At 37.7% G+C, this 11,773-nt stretch overlaps 1 pseudogene; it reads right to left on the bottom strand.

The window, feature by feature from the left end:
* Window positions 1-1,679: 1,679 nt before the first annotated feature.
* LOC140604489 (DNA (cytosine-5)-methyltransferase 1 pseudogene) lies at window positions 1,680-4,292 on the bottom strand (annotated as a pseudogene).
* Between the last annotated feature and the right edge of the window lie 7,481 nt (window positions 4,293-11,773).

The following is an 11,773-nucleotide window of genomic DNA, read 5'->3' as shown; positions in this document are numbered from 1 at the left end:
CTGAAAAGTCAATATCCTAGTTTCAAGTATCCTACGATCTTAGTAAACACTTAAAAAATTTTATAATTATTTTAGATTTATAGAAGAATTTAAAAGATAGTACAGAGTTTTCAGATTATCTCAAACTCTGTTCCAACATGATTAACATCTTCTATTAGGATGGCATATTTGTTACAATTAATAAGACAATATTTGCACATTATTAAATAAAGGCCATACATAATCTATATGTCTTAGGTCTTTTTGAAGATTGTATTTATTTATTTTTGAGAAGGAGAAAGAGAGCACAAGTAGGGGGAGGGGCAAATGGAGAGGGAGAGAGAGAGTCTCAAGCAGAGAGATCATGGCCTGAGCTAAAATGAAGAGTCTGATGCTTAACTGACTAAGCCATCCTGGCATCCCATATATCTTTAGTTTTTATCTAATATATATTTTTTTATTCATGGACCCCATTCCGCCTGTGACCTTACATTTAGTAGTCATAGCTCGTTAGTTCTCTTATTTCTTGATTACTGCCTTTTCTCATTATCTCATCATATCTGCAGAAACAACTTCAACCTTAACAAGACCAAAACTCCATTGATTATACCAGCCGTTCTCTATTCCATCCGCTCTTTTATCTTTTATTTCTGATCTGCATTAAACTTCATGGTAAATCATGACAATAACATCTTTTTTTATACCTTCAGTTCTCCTGCTGCCTTTATCCTTTGTTGACCAAACCACTACCCAATTATGTTTTCTTCCCTTAGCCTCCACTGAAACTGATTTTTGTTGAAATTGATCAATATGACAACTGACAGTGACTTTCATGTTGCTAAGTATAATGGTGAGTTTCTCATCACTCACCTTAGTTGGCATACCAAATTGATTCAGTTAACTACCTTCCCTTTACAGCATCTTCTTCAATTACTGTCTATTATCCTTAATGTTTTTAATTTCCTCCTATATCAGTAAACCTGATCTCAAACTACTGGGCATTTTTTTTCTTATCTCTTACTTGGCCTGAAATGCCCCAGGGTTCAGCCTTTGGACCATATCAATTCCTTATCCACTGCTGAATTTTTGCTGTCTTGTGGTTTCAAATAGCATCTAAAAACTGCTCCCAAGCCTATATGTTATCATAACAAAAATAAACAAATCTTAAATGAGTCATATTGTGTTATTGTATTTAAAACACATATTTTTCTGCCTCTCCCTAGGCAAAATCTAAAATTTTATCAGAAACCTTAATAAAACTTCATAGACTGATTGTCCATTTCTTCCCCGTCTTCATCTCTCACTAATTTTCTTTCTTTTTGTGTCCTTTTTGTGTCAGGACTTTGGCTTAGTGTTTCTCATGCTTGGAAACCTGTTCTCACAGGCATTTTTATAACATGTCCCCACTACAATAATGGCTTAAAATGACTGTGTTTTGCTGCCTTAAAATCAATTTCAGTATCCTCATTAACTTCCTAGTGATTTTTATTAGAGTAAGAAGTGAATCTTCTTAACCCAGAAATCTATGAAATCAAACCCTAGTTATGTTTTCTGCTAAAATGCGTAATGTATACAATAGTGGAACAGGGAAGCATAACTGCATTGAATACTCCCATTAAAAAATGCCAAGGAGGGAATCCCACTGGGCCAATTTTGTGATGTCATCTTATACCGGGCCTCAAATTTTTGAGATTTCTCTATTATTGATTGATTCTGATCTTGATGTTGGTTTCATTAGGCCTCCCATTACTCTTCTTGGTACAGAAGATTTCTTTTATTCAGCCAATTCGATATGGCTCAGGGGCATCCAGGTTACTGCCTTTGACGTAATCAGAGTATTTCCAGTAGTGTTCTGGATATAGATCTTCATCCACAGGCTCCTTCCGTGGGCGTTTCACGAGACTGGACAGCTTGATGTTGAACGTGAAGGCCTCGGGGAGGAGGTACATGCCATCGCCCACTTGATACTGGATGCCGTTGTTGGTGGCTGAGCTGTATAGAACCCGGTTGTCCAGGTCTTCAAGCTGTTCCAGGACCCTTGGAATTTCTTTTTGCCTCATTTCAGCCAGATGGGCACAGCTTACACAGAACTTGTACTTGTTATCCTCCGTTGGCTGGGTTTTCGGAGGGGACTCAAATCTCGCATAGTCTTGATCATAGAGGTAGGTCTTTCCGTCGTCCTCTGTTATCAGAGCCTCAGGATCCATGCCTCCCTCCAAGGCCCAGTTTTCTGATGGAGCTTTATAGACGACCTTCACCTTGCTGTGGATGTATGACAGCTGCATGTCCTCACATTCATCTACCAGGAAAAGCTCCAAGGGGTCTGATGTGGCTCCAAGGACTGTGTCTGTCCCAGCACAGAACCAGTGGGCATGAAACATCTGCCCGTTGCTACTGTCTTCCCACAGCGCAGTGACCCTTGCTAGATACAGCGATTTTGAAGAGTCATCTGGAATAACAGAGACACAGTCTCCCACTTCCAGGGTTTCTGAATCGATGCAAACCTTCTTATAGTAATCCTTCTTCCCATCAGTCTTGACAGCATCTCCAACCCAAGAGATCTGATTCTTGTTCTGTTTCTTTTTCTTCCCCTGGTGCATTTTTTTTGGGTGATGGCATCTCTGGAATATTGTCATCGACTTCTTCATCATCATCTGCCTCCTTCATGGCCATATTGGGGCACCTCCTCTCCTGGCAAGCCTGTTTGCTCTGTCTGCTACCACCAAACCTAACCATATCTTTACAGGCTTTACACTGTCCACATTCGGGCTGTTGACAAACCTCAGAGACGCCACACCGCCGCCCTTTGAAGGCATTCTCCTTGTCTTCTTTGTCATCCTTTTCAATTTGCTCTGCGAAGAAAGTGTCAAAGATCTGGTACACCATCTTGGTAGTGGTGGCTTTAGTGGGGACTTTGTCCTTCTCTTTGGCAGAATGCCTGATGGTCTGACGTCTTTCAGCTCGCCTTTTTCCTAGGGTGATCCCAGCCAACTTGATCAGGTCTCTCATGCAGGGTGTCAGAAAAATGGGCTGCTCATCACTGTCCCCAGCCTCATCATAACTCTCTACTTGTTCTACCACAAACTGGGCATGTCGAAGGAGAGAATCCTCTGTAAATCGATTCTGGTTGAGCACAGAAGGAGGAACGGTGGTCTCAATTTTATTGATCAAGTCCTCATAGGTTGAGTCTGGGTTGCTCTGCAGGAACTCAACCACAATCTTACTTATGTAGACCTTCTCCTGCATCACACTAAACAGTGGTACATACTCTGGGTTGGGATCCATCAGAATGTATTCGGCAAAAGAAGTGCTGAAGCCAATGAGCGCCTTTTCACCTCCATCAAAGCCAGTGTGATATACCATTCATTTATGGGGTCAAGATTTTTGTCATTAACACCACCTTCAAGAGATGGGTCATCATCATATATTGGTTTTGCATAACCGGAAAAGAAGAGTTCAACATTCTTCTCAATGAGGCCAGTGTCGATCGGGCACAGGTGACCACGCTTACAGTACACACTGAAGCAGGTCAGTTTGTGTTGGGGAAGAGCCTCATAACTCTCAAAGCCAGACTCATTAGCATCGAAGATGGAGAGTTTCTCATTTGTCAACAACTGTGGCTCATCCACTGCATCAGGAGGATGCTGTTCATACTTTAGTTCGGCATCATCCAGGTACTGTCCACACTGCACACACCGTAGAGGATGGGTCTTGGAGGACACTACTGTTTTGGTTCGAGCCATTTTTTTCTCATTTGGTTCTTTGGATGTAGTTTTGTGCCTCTTCTCTTCCTTTTAATCCTCATCTTTTTCCTCAGAAACTTCTGGTTTTACTCTTTCAGGTTCTTTCTCTTCAGGTCTCCGCTTGGCAGCTAGATCTTTGGGTTGACTTCTGGGTCTCTTTTCGTCCTTCTCGTCTCCATCCATTTCACCCTGCAGTCCAGTTCTTCCTTCTCTGTCTGGCTCCTCCTTAGACTTTGGTTTAGGCGTTGGTTCTTTGGTTTGACTCCTAAGCCTCTTTTCTTCTTTTTCCTCTCTTTCTTCCTCTTCATCCATGTATATTCCAGGTTGTACTCTCTCCGGTTCTTCTGCAGGGAGTGCTCTGGTACCTTGTTCTCTGGATGTAACTCTCCGTCTCTTTTCCTCCTGGTCATTTTCTTCTTCAAGAGAGTCATCCGATTTCGCTTTGTCAGGCTCTTCCTCAGGCTTCCGTTTGGCAGGGCCCCTTGTGAAATGAGATACGATGGTGGTCTGCCTGGTAGTTTGCCTTGTAATCCCAGGGCTAGATAAAGAAGCTTCAGACTTTGTCTCTCCATCAGAGACATGGGCCAGTTTTTTTTTTTTTTCAGTTCTACTATTATTTATTTTTTTAAATATTTTTGAAAAAATATTTTTTTACAATATTTTCAACTTAAACACTATTCACACTGAACACGTATGGCAGCTTAACCTACTCAAGTATGAAGTTTAAGAAGCCAAAACTGTTCTAGCTTTGTTAAAAGAAAAGTTGTGCTGTAGACTATTGTAGTGATGGTTAACAAAGCAAGGAAAAGCACCACTCAAAGCATGTTACCATTACTTTGTTCAGTTGGATTGTGGTGGGTCAAATGTTACACTTCACAAAGGCATAGCTATGATGCAGTGACTGCTTAGAAGATGCAATTTTCAAATTACATACTTCCTCGGTTGTAACACTAGAAGAATTCACTATGTCTTATGTGATTATATACCATTGAAGCCAGGACTAGTTCTCATCTCATTACTACCTTATAACCTCAGTAACCAGACATACTTATCTATACTGAATTATTATCTGGCTCTGGATCCAGCTCCGGCTCCGGCTTCAGCTTCAGCTTCACCTCCGGCTCCAGCTCGGGCTCAGGCTCAGGCTCAAGGACCCCTCTCAGAGGCCTGTGGGGTTGCTATTAATTATATAGCATCTTATGAGCTGAACGTCAGTGATGGTTATTTATCTATGGTCTGTTACTTTGATGAAGACCCGGATGCACCTGTTTATGTCCCCTTTTTCCAAGACGAAGCTGAGGTGAAGAAAGGACATGCAAGGCAGTTCATAAGATACCTGAAGGAGCGTAAGAGTAAAGTCTGCCTTCCAGTGGTTAAGAGGCTTGACAAAGAGTACTGGGGAACAAACGTGCAAGCTATAGTGATGGCTCTGGAGTTGGAAAACGAGTTACACAAGCTCCTGCAAGACCTGCAGAACTTGACTTCTCAGAAGAATGAAACTGATCTCTTAGAATTCCTGAAAAGGTTCGTGGGTAAACGGAAGAGGAACATAAAATATCTGGAATACCAGCATAGCTATCAGAAGGAATTAGAAAGGCTGACTTCGAAGGAAGGCATCTCAGAACAGTTTGGTGAACATCCGAAGGCAACACAGCAAGTCTTCCATCGTAGTAGTTCCCAAAAGCAGCTACTTAAAAAATCTGGATCTCTATTTGACAGAAGACTGCTTTACTTTTAATAGTATCCCAATCTTCATTGTCGTACAAGGAAATAAATTGGTTTTGCATTACAAAAAAAAAAAAAAAAAAAAAAAAACTGGCCTCTTCATGGAGAAGCAAGAATTTTTTAATAGCCTCCATGTCTTTTAATGCAGGCTGGTAGAGTTTAGGTTGATTTAACTTCATAGAAACTTTGAGGTAACCTCTTCATTTTACTGTTTTCATTTTATGTGACAAAAATTAAACCCACAATTTATTCTGTCTCTCTAGATTTAAGTAAAACTTTGACAACATAAAAGGCTTCATGAGACAATGTCTGTAGTCTTCTAGGACACATTAGTCCAATGAAAGAGTATTAGTCTTAATGACCAGGGCCTTGCTGCGATTTCTGTCCTAAGACTATGGGGGGGATCCCTGGGTGGCTCAGTGGTTTAGTGCCTGCCTTTGGCCCAGGGCATGATCCTGAAGTCTTGGGATCAAGTCCCACCTCAGGCTCCCTTCATGGAGCCTGCTTCTCCCTCTGCCTGTGTCTCTGCCTCTCTCTCTCTCTCTTGCTCTCGCTGTCTCTCGCTCTCGCTCTTTGTGTCTCTCATGGATAAATAAAATCTTAAAAAAAAAAAAAAAAAACGACTATGAAGTAAGGGCAGACACTAAATTCGGGTTTTTTCCTGAGTTGGTGATATTTAATGGGCAGAGCTTTACTTGGTGAGAGCTAGTTCATTTTCTAACTCAGAAAATCCTAGGATTTCTGGGATCTGTCTATTGACTTCATATTATTCTTAGAGTGCCAGTCAGTTCTCTGCTAGTACATTTCTCTTTCTATTCCTTTAAAAAGTAACAGATACCATACACACAACTGCCAGTATTAATATTTTGCCTCAACTCTCTTGTGTACAAGTACAGGTTATCACTACTAGATTACCATAGGTATAAATTGGACTAAATATTCATACTCTGTGTTGCTCTATTTACATCCTCTTATAAGGGTTGTATTACTTCCCTCTGCTTGGTCCCAAAGCCAATGGCACATAGTTTGTGGTAAAAGAGTAACATCCCAACTCTTGTAACAAATATCTCTATTTATTTTTTTTTGGGGGGGGGGCTAAAAATTAAATTCATCACATTATAAAGGCCTTTATTTTTTTGTTTATGACTAAGTAGGTCTCAGTGTTCATCTAAGGTCTGGAGGATACTGATGGAATTCAGTATCCTTATATCCAAACTGCAGGTCTGGTCAAGTCCATTGCACTTGTATCTGTTTTTCTGAAACAGCTACTCAAGGTATGTTCTCCTGTGGTAGATATCAAGAAGACAAAGTAAACTATATAACCACATTTACATCTTAGCAGAATTACATAAATTATGTGAGACATTATTAACCACTGTAAATCACACCAAGGCGCTAACATCATTGCGGCAGGAAAATATGTTCTCTTCACACTTGAGGGTACTTCAAAATTACAAGTCAAAAATATAAATATAGGGGTGCCTGGGTGATGCAGTTGGCTGGGTGTCTGACTCTTGGTTTCAGCTCAGTGTGTGATCTCAGGGTTGTGAGATTGAGCCCCAAGTTGGCTCCATGGAGTCTGCTTGGGATTCCCTCTCCTGCTCCCTCTGGCAATCATCTCCTAACTTACTGGTCCTTCTTTTTTCTTTCCCCTTGGGCCTCTATCTACATGTGTGTAAGTCTGTTTCACTTTGTTCCACACAGTTCTATTATTTTTTCCTTTCTTATCCTTTTATAAGCTTGGTGATTCAGTTCAGATTTTTTACTAATGATTTGCTTTCTAGTCCACTAATCCTGTCTTCTGCATTTCTTATACACTACTAAACTCAAAGTGTGAATAAATTTAAGTAGTATATTTTGCCATTCTAGAATCCCAATGTTAATCTGTATTCCAGATGGCCAGTCTCAGGAGAATATATGGTGCATATGATAAATGGACATGTTTTAAGCAGTGATTTAGTAAATTTAAACCAATGGTTTTATTTACACAGACTATAATTATATATACTATGGCAATAGCTTAAATAAGACCATCATAAATCAAATCACATAAATTCAATACATAACATATATGTTAGGGTAAAAGAATAAACTTACATCCTAGAATTTACAAGACACAATATAATCATATTCATGACAAATTGAGGGGACAATATTCAAAAAGCATAAAATAAAGTAGAAAAGCATTTGATAATATTTTGAAAACTAGAGGAATTCCAATAATAAAATGTGAGCTAATGGGAGGATAAGATTCATGCAGGAGGCCTGAAAGATTTCATAAAACAAAAGGATTTTTCCTGACACGGTGATATGGCCACTCTTCATTAACTGAGTAAATGAAATTTAAAGGATAAAAAATATATTAAAATAACTTATTTGTTTATTTTAATTCACTTAATTTTTTTTTTTTTTTTTTTTTTTTTTAGTTTTTATTTATGATAGTCACAGAGAGAGAGAGAGAGAGAGGCAGAGACACAGGCAGAGGGAAAAGCAGGCTCCATGCACCGGGAGCCCAATGTGGGATTCGATCCTGGGTCTCCAGGATCGCGCCCTGGGCCAAAGGCAGGCACCAAACTGCTGTGCCACCCAGGGATCCCTCACTTAATATTTAAATGTCAAACCTATTTATACAATTTTAGTGTATTGTTCATTAATGATGCTGACATAACCGTTTAAACTCTTTCATACTTTACAGAATTAAGTAACGTTAGCTTTTTAAACCTGTCTTATTTTTACATGCTAACAACAAAACTGTTTACTTTCACAAATCTCAGCTTAGTGGGCAGTATCAATACATCTGATTTTGAAATGAATAAGCTAAATCCATTTATATTTTAGTTATAGAAAAATGTATAAATGTGCTTGAAGATACAAGTTTGCTTTTTTTTTTTTTTTCAAGATTTATTTATGTTTGGGAGAGAGAACATAAGCAGGGGGAGAGGCAGATGGAGAGGGAAAGAGAGAATCTCCAAGCTGATGCTGGGCTATCTCCCAGAATCTTTGACCTGGGCCAAACCAAGGGTTGGATGCCTAACTGATTGAGCCACCCAGGCGCCACCTCCCCCTTCAAGTTTGCTTTTGAAAAGAGCAGTAAATATGAAATAAGCAGTGTCTGGGCACAATTCCTTATTCTAGATTTGTCCTGGATTAATTGTAATATAATAATATTTAAAAAACAAGAAAATAGTGCTTAGCTATAAATTTACAAACTTTCCTTCTCTCTTCTACTGCTACCCCACTTTTTAAAGACACCAAATGTTAAAACTCATGCAAAAAGATGGTGAAAATGTATCAGTGGAGACCACTTTCGACCAGGGACAGTGTTTAAAAGAAAAATTAAAAGCCATCTGTTTGTCAACCATCTATGTATTTACATATCTCCTTATCCATCTGTGTTCCATAAAATTTGGGTCACAAATGTTTCTTATAGTACCCAAATTATTGTAAGTTTTATAAAATGTTTTTTGCTTTAGTGTAGAAATCTTTATGTGTTATATTCAACCATGAAATAATTCTGAGAACAGACCACATTAGCACCAAAGTTCACTCTTCTTTCTACAAGATTACAACTCGCAGAAAAAGTGAAGAGTATCATGTTGTACCTGAAAATCATTCCTTTCATTTGGGTTCTCATTCTGTGAATAACTAGGCCCACATACTGAATTTTGAAATGTGACAAAATGTGCTAGGGTCAAATCTTTTAGCAAATATTTTAGGTATATGTTATATAAATATAACTGCAATATATCCTAAAGCAAGTTATTCCAAGTTACAAATAATCCTTGGAAATGCATTTACATTATTACTTGAAATGTGAACTTGTAAAATTTGTCAAAGGCATAATAAAATAATAGTCGGAATATTTAAAAAGTCATTGTTAAGTGTTATCCCATTAATCTTAAAGGACTGTGGCAGGTATTTGGCAAACCTTAAGTAAAAATGTGTTAGTCCAAAGCATGTTGTTTAGAATAAGAACTTTTTAAAAATGGTGCAAATACATGGGAAATGACTTTCAGATTCCCATTATTATTACCTTGTTTCATGACTTACAAATTATTACACATTAATTGGACATTTATTTGGTAGGAATAACTAGAATATACATACAGGTTAATTATGGAGATTTAAAATTTTAATTTATGAGGTAAATGGAAGAAATAATATGCTAGTAACAGTTTAACAGGGATTAAAGTCTGACTTGGTGAAATCAGTGTACATAAAAAGTGGCATGTGTATGCACAATGACAAATACTTAGAAATAAAACTAATAAAATATAATTTATGAAATAATATAAAGAGATTAGGAATATATTTAACAAATATATGTAAAAACCTTTCCAACAGAAATATAAAACTGCACTGACAAACATTAAATGTCCCTTACATATAGTGAAGATAGAACACTTTGTGAAAGATTCAATATAGAAAAAATTAAAAATTTTCCCCAATTTAAGTATTCTATGCAACCACATAGATATTCTTTTATCATTTATTTTTTGGTTTAATTTTATTTTATAAATTGAAAAAAGTATTTCTAAATACTACAGAATATCCCAAAATATATAAAGCAGCCTTTGAAGATTTTTTTTTCCTTACCAGGTATCCAGAAAGCTTTATTAATTGAAAGCTTTATTAATTAAGAAATTAGGAAATAAGTAGAAAAACCAATGGAATAGAATAAAAAGCCCAGAGTCACACATATGAAAACTTTTTCTTTTTTAAGATTTTATTTATTTATTTATAAGAGACACACAGAGAGAGGCAGAGACACAGGCAGAGAGAGAAGCAGGCTCCATGTGGGGAGCCTGATGTGGGGACTTCTCAGGATCCTGAGATCACAACCTGAGCTAAAGGCAGACACTCAACTACTAAGCCACCCAGATTCACAGGAAACTTTTTATGTGATAGAAGTAGTATTGTAGAAAAGCAATAGTATTTACAATTAATTTTAAACAAATTAATTTTAAACAATTAATTTTAAACAGATTTTAAACAAGAATAGTACTTATAATTAATTTTAAACAAATTGTGAGCCTGGGGTAAGAAAGACTGTTAAATATACAAACAATGTTATCAAAAAGGGGAAAATTCTGACAAATTCTACATTTAAATTGAGAGCTCTGTTCTTCAGAAAATACTGTAACAATAAAATAGGCTAAAAAAATGGAAGAGAATATTTTCAATACCCCAAAACTCTGTATGTATTATTTCAAATAAGAAACAATAAGAAAATAATTAGGGACATCTGGGTGGCTCAGTGGTTGAACATCTGCCTTTGCTTCAGAGTGTGATCCCGGGATCCAGTCCTGAATTGGGCTCCTTGTGTGGAGCCTGCTTCTCCCTCTATGTCTCTGCCTCTCTCTCTGCGTCTCTGATGAATAAATAAAGTAAAATATTTTAAAACAAAACAATTAGTTGAATAATTATGAAAAATTAGAATTATACATGGTGAAAAATTAGAACTATACAAAGTGGAAGTCCAAAAGACCAAGACACAACACATGATTAAATATTCAACCTCATTTGTAATTAGAAAAATACAAATGAAAACCTCAATTTTTTTGTGTGTGTTAAGGTCTTTATTATTTATTTTTTTCATCATGTAAGTGCAGCCCACAATTCCCATCACCTATTTGACCCATCCATGTACCCCCTCCTCTCCTCTGGTAACCATCAATTTATTCTCTGTAAATAAGAGTCTGTTTCTTGGTTTGTGTCCCCCCTGCCCCCCTTCTTTGGTGTTTGTTTTGTGAAATCAGAGTATTTGTCTTTCTCTGACTGGCTTATTTTGGTTAGCATTATACTTTCTAGCTCCATCCATGTTGTTGCAAATGGCAAAATTCCATTCTTTTTGGTGGCTAAATAGTATTTCATTATATATATGTGTGTGTGTGTGTGTGTACACACACACACACACACACATATATATATAAATGCCACTCTTTTTTTTTTTTTTTAAAGCACATTTTTTTTTTAATTTATTATAGTCACAGAGAGAGAGAGAGAGAGAGAGAGAGGCAGAGACACAGGCAGAGGGAGAAGCAGGCTCCATGCACTGGGAGCCCGACGTGGGATTCGATCCCGGGTCTCCAGGATCGCGCCCTGGGCCAAAGGCAGGCGCTAAACCGCTGCGCCACCCAGGGATCCCTAAATGCCACTCTTCTTTATCTGTTCATCTGTCAATGAGCACTTGGGCTGCCTCCATAGTTTGGCTATTGTAATAATGCTGCAATAAACAAAGGGGTACAAATATCCCTTTGAGTTAGTGAAAAGCCTCAAATTTTTATTTTACATTCAAATGATGTCAGAAGTTTAAAAGTTTGGTA

Source organism: Canis lupus, chromosome 15, assembly GCF_048164855.1.
Source record: "Canis lupus baileyi chromosome 15, mCanLup2.hap1, whole genome shotgun sequence".
Lineage (NCBI taxonomy): Eukaryota > Metazoa > Chordata > Mammalia > Carnivora > Canidae > Canis > Canis lupus.
The sequence above is the reverse complement of the archived record's forward strand: the minus strand, read 5'-3'. Positions and strand labels throughout refer to the sequence as shown.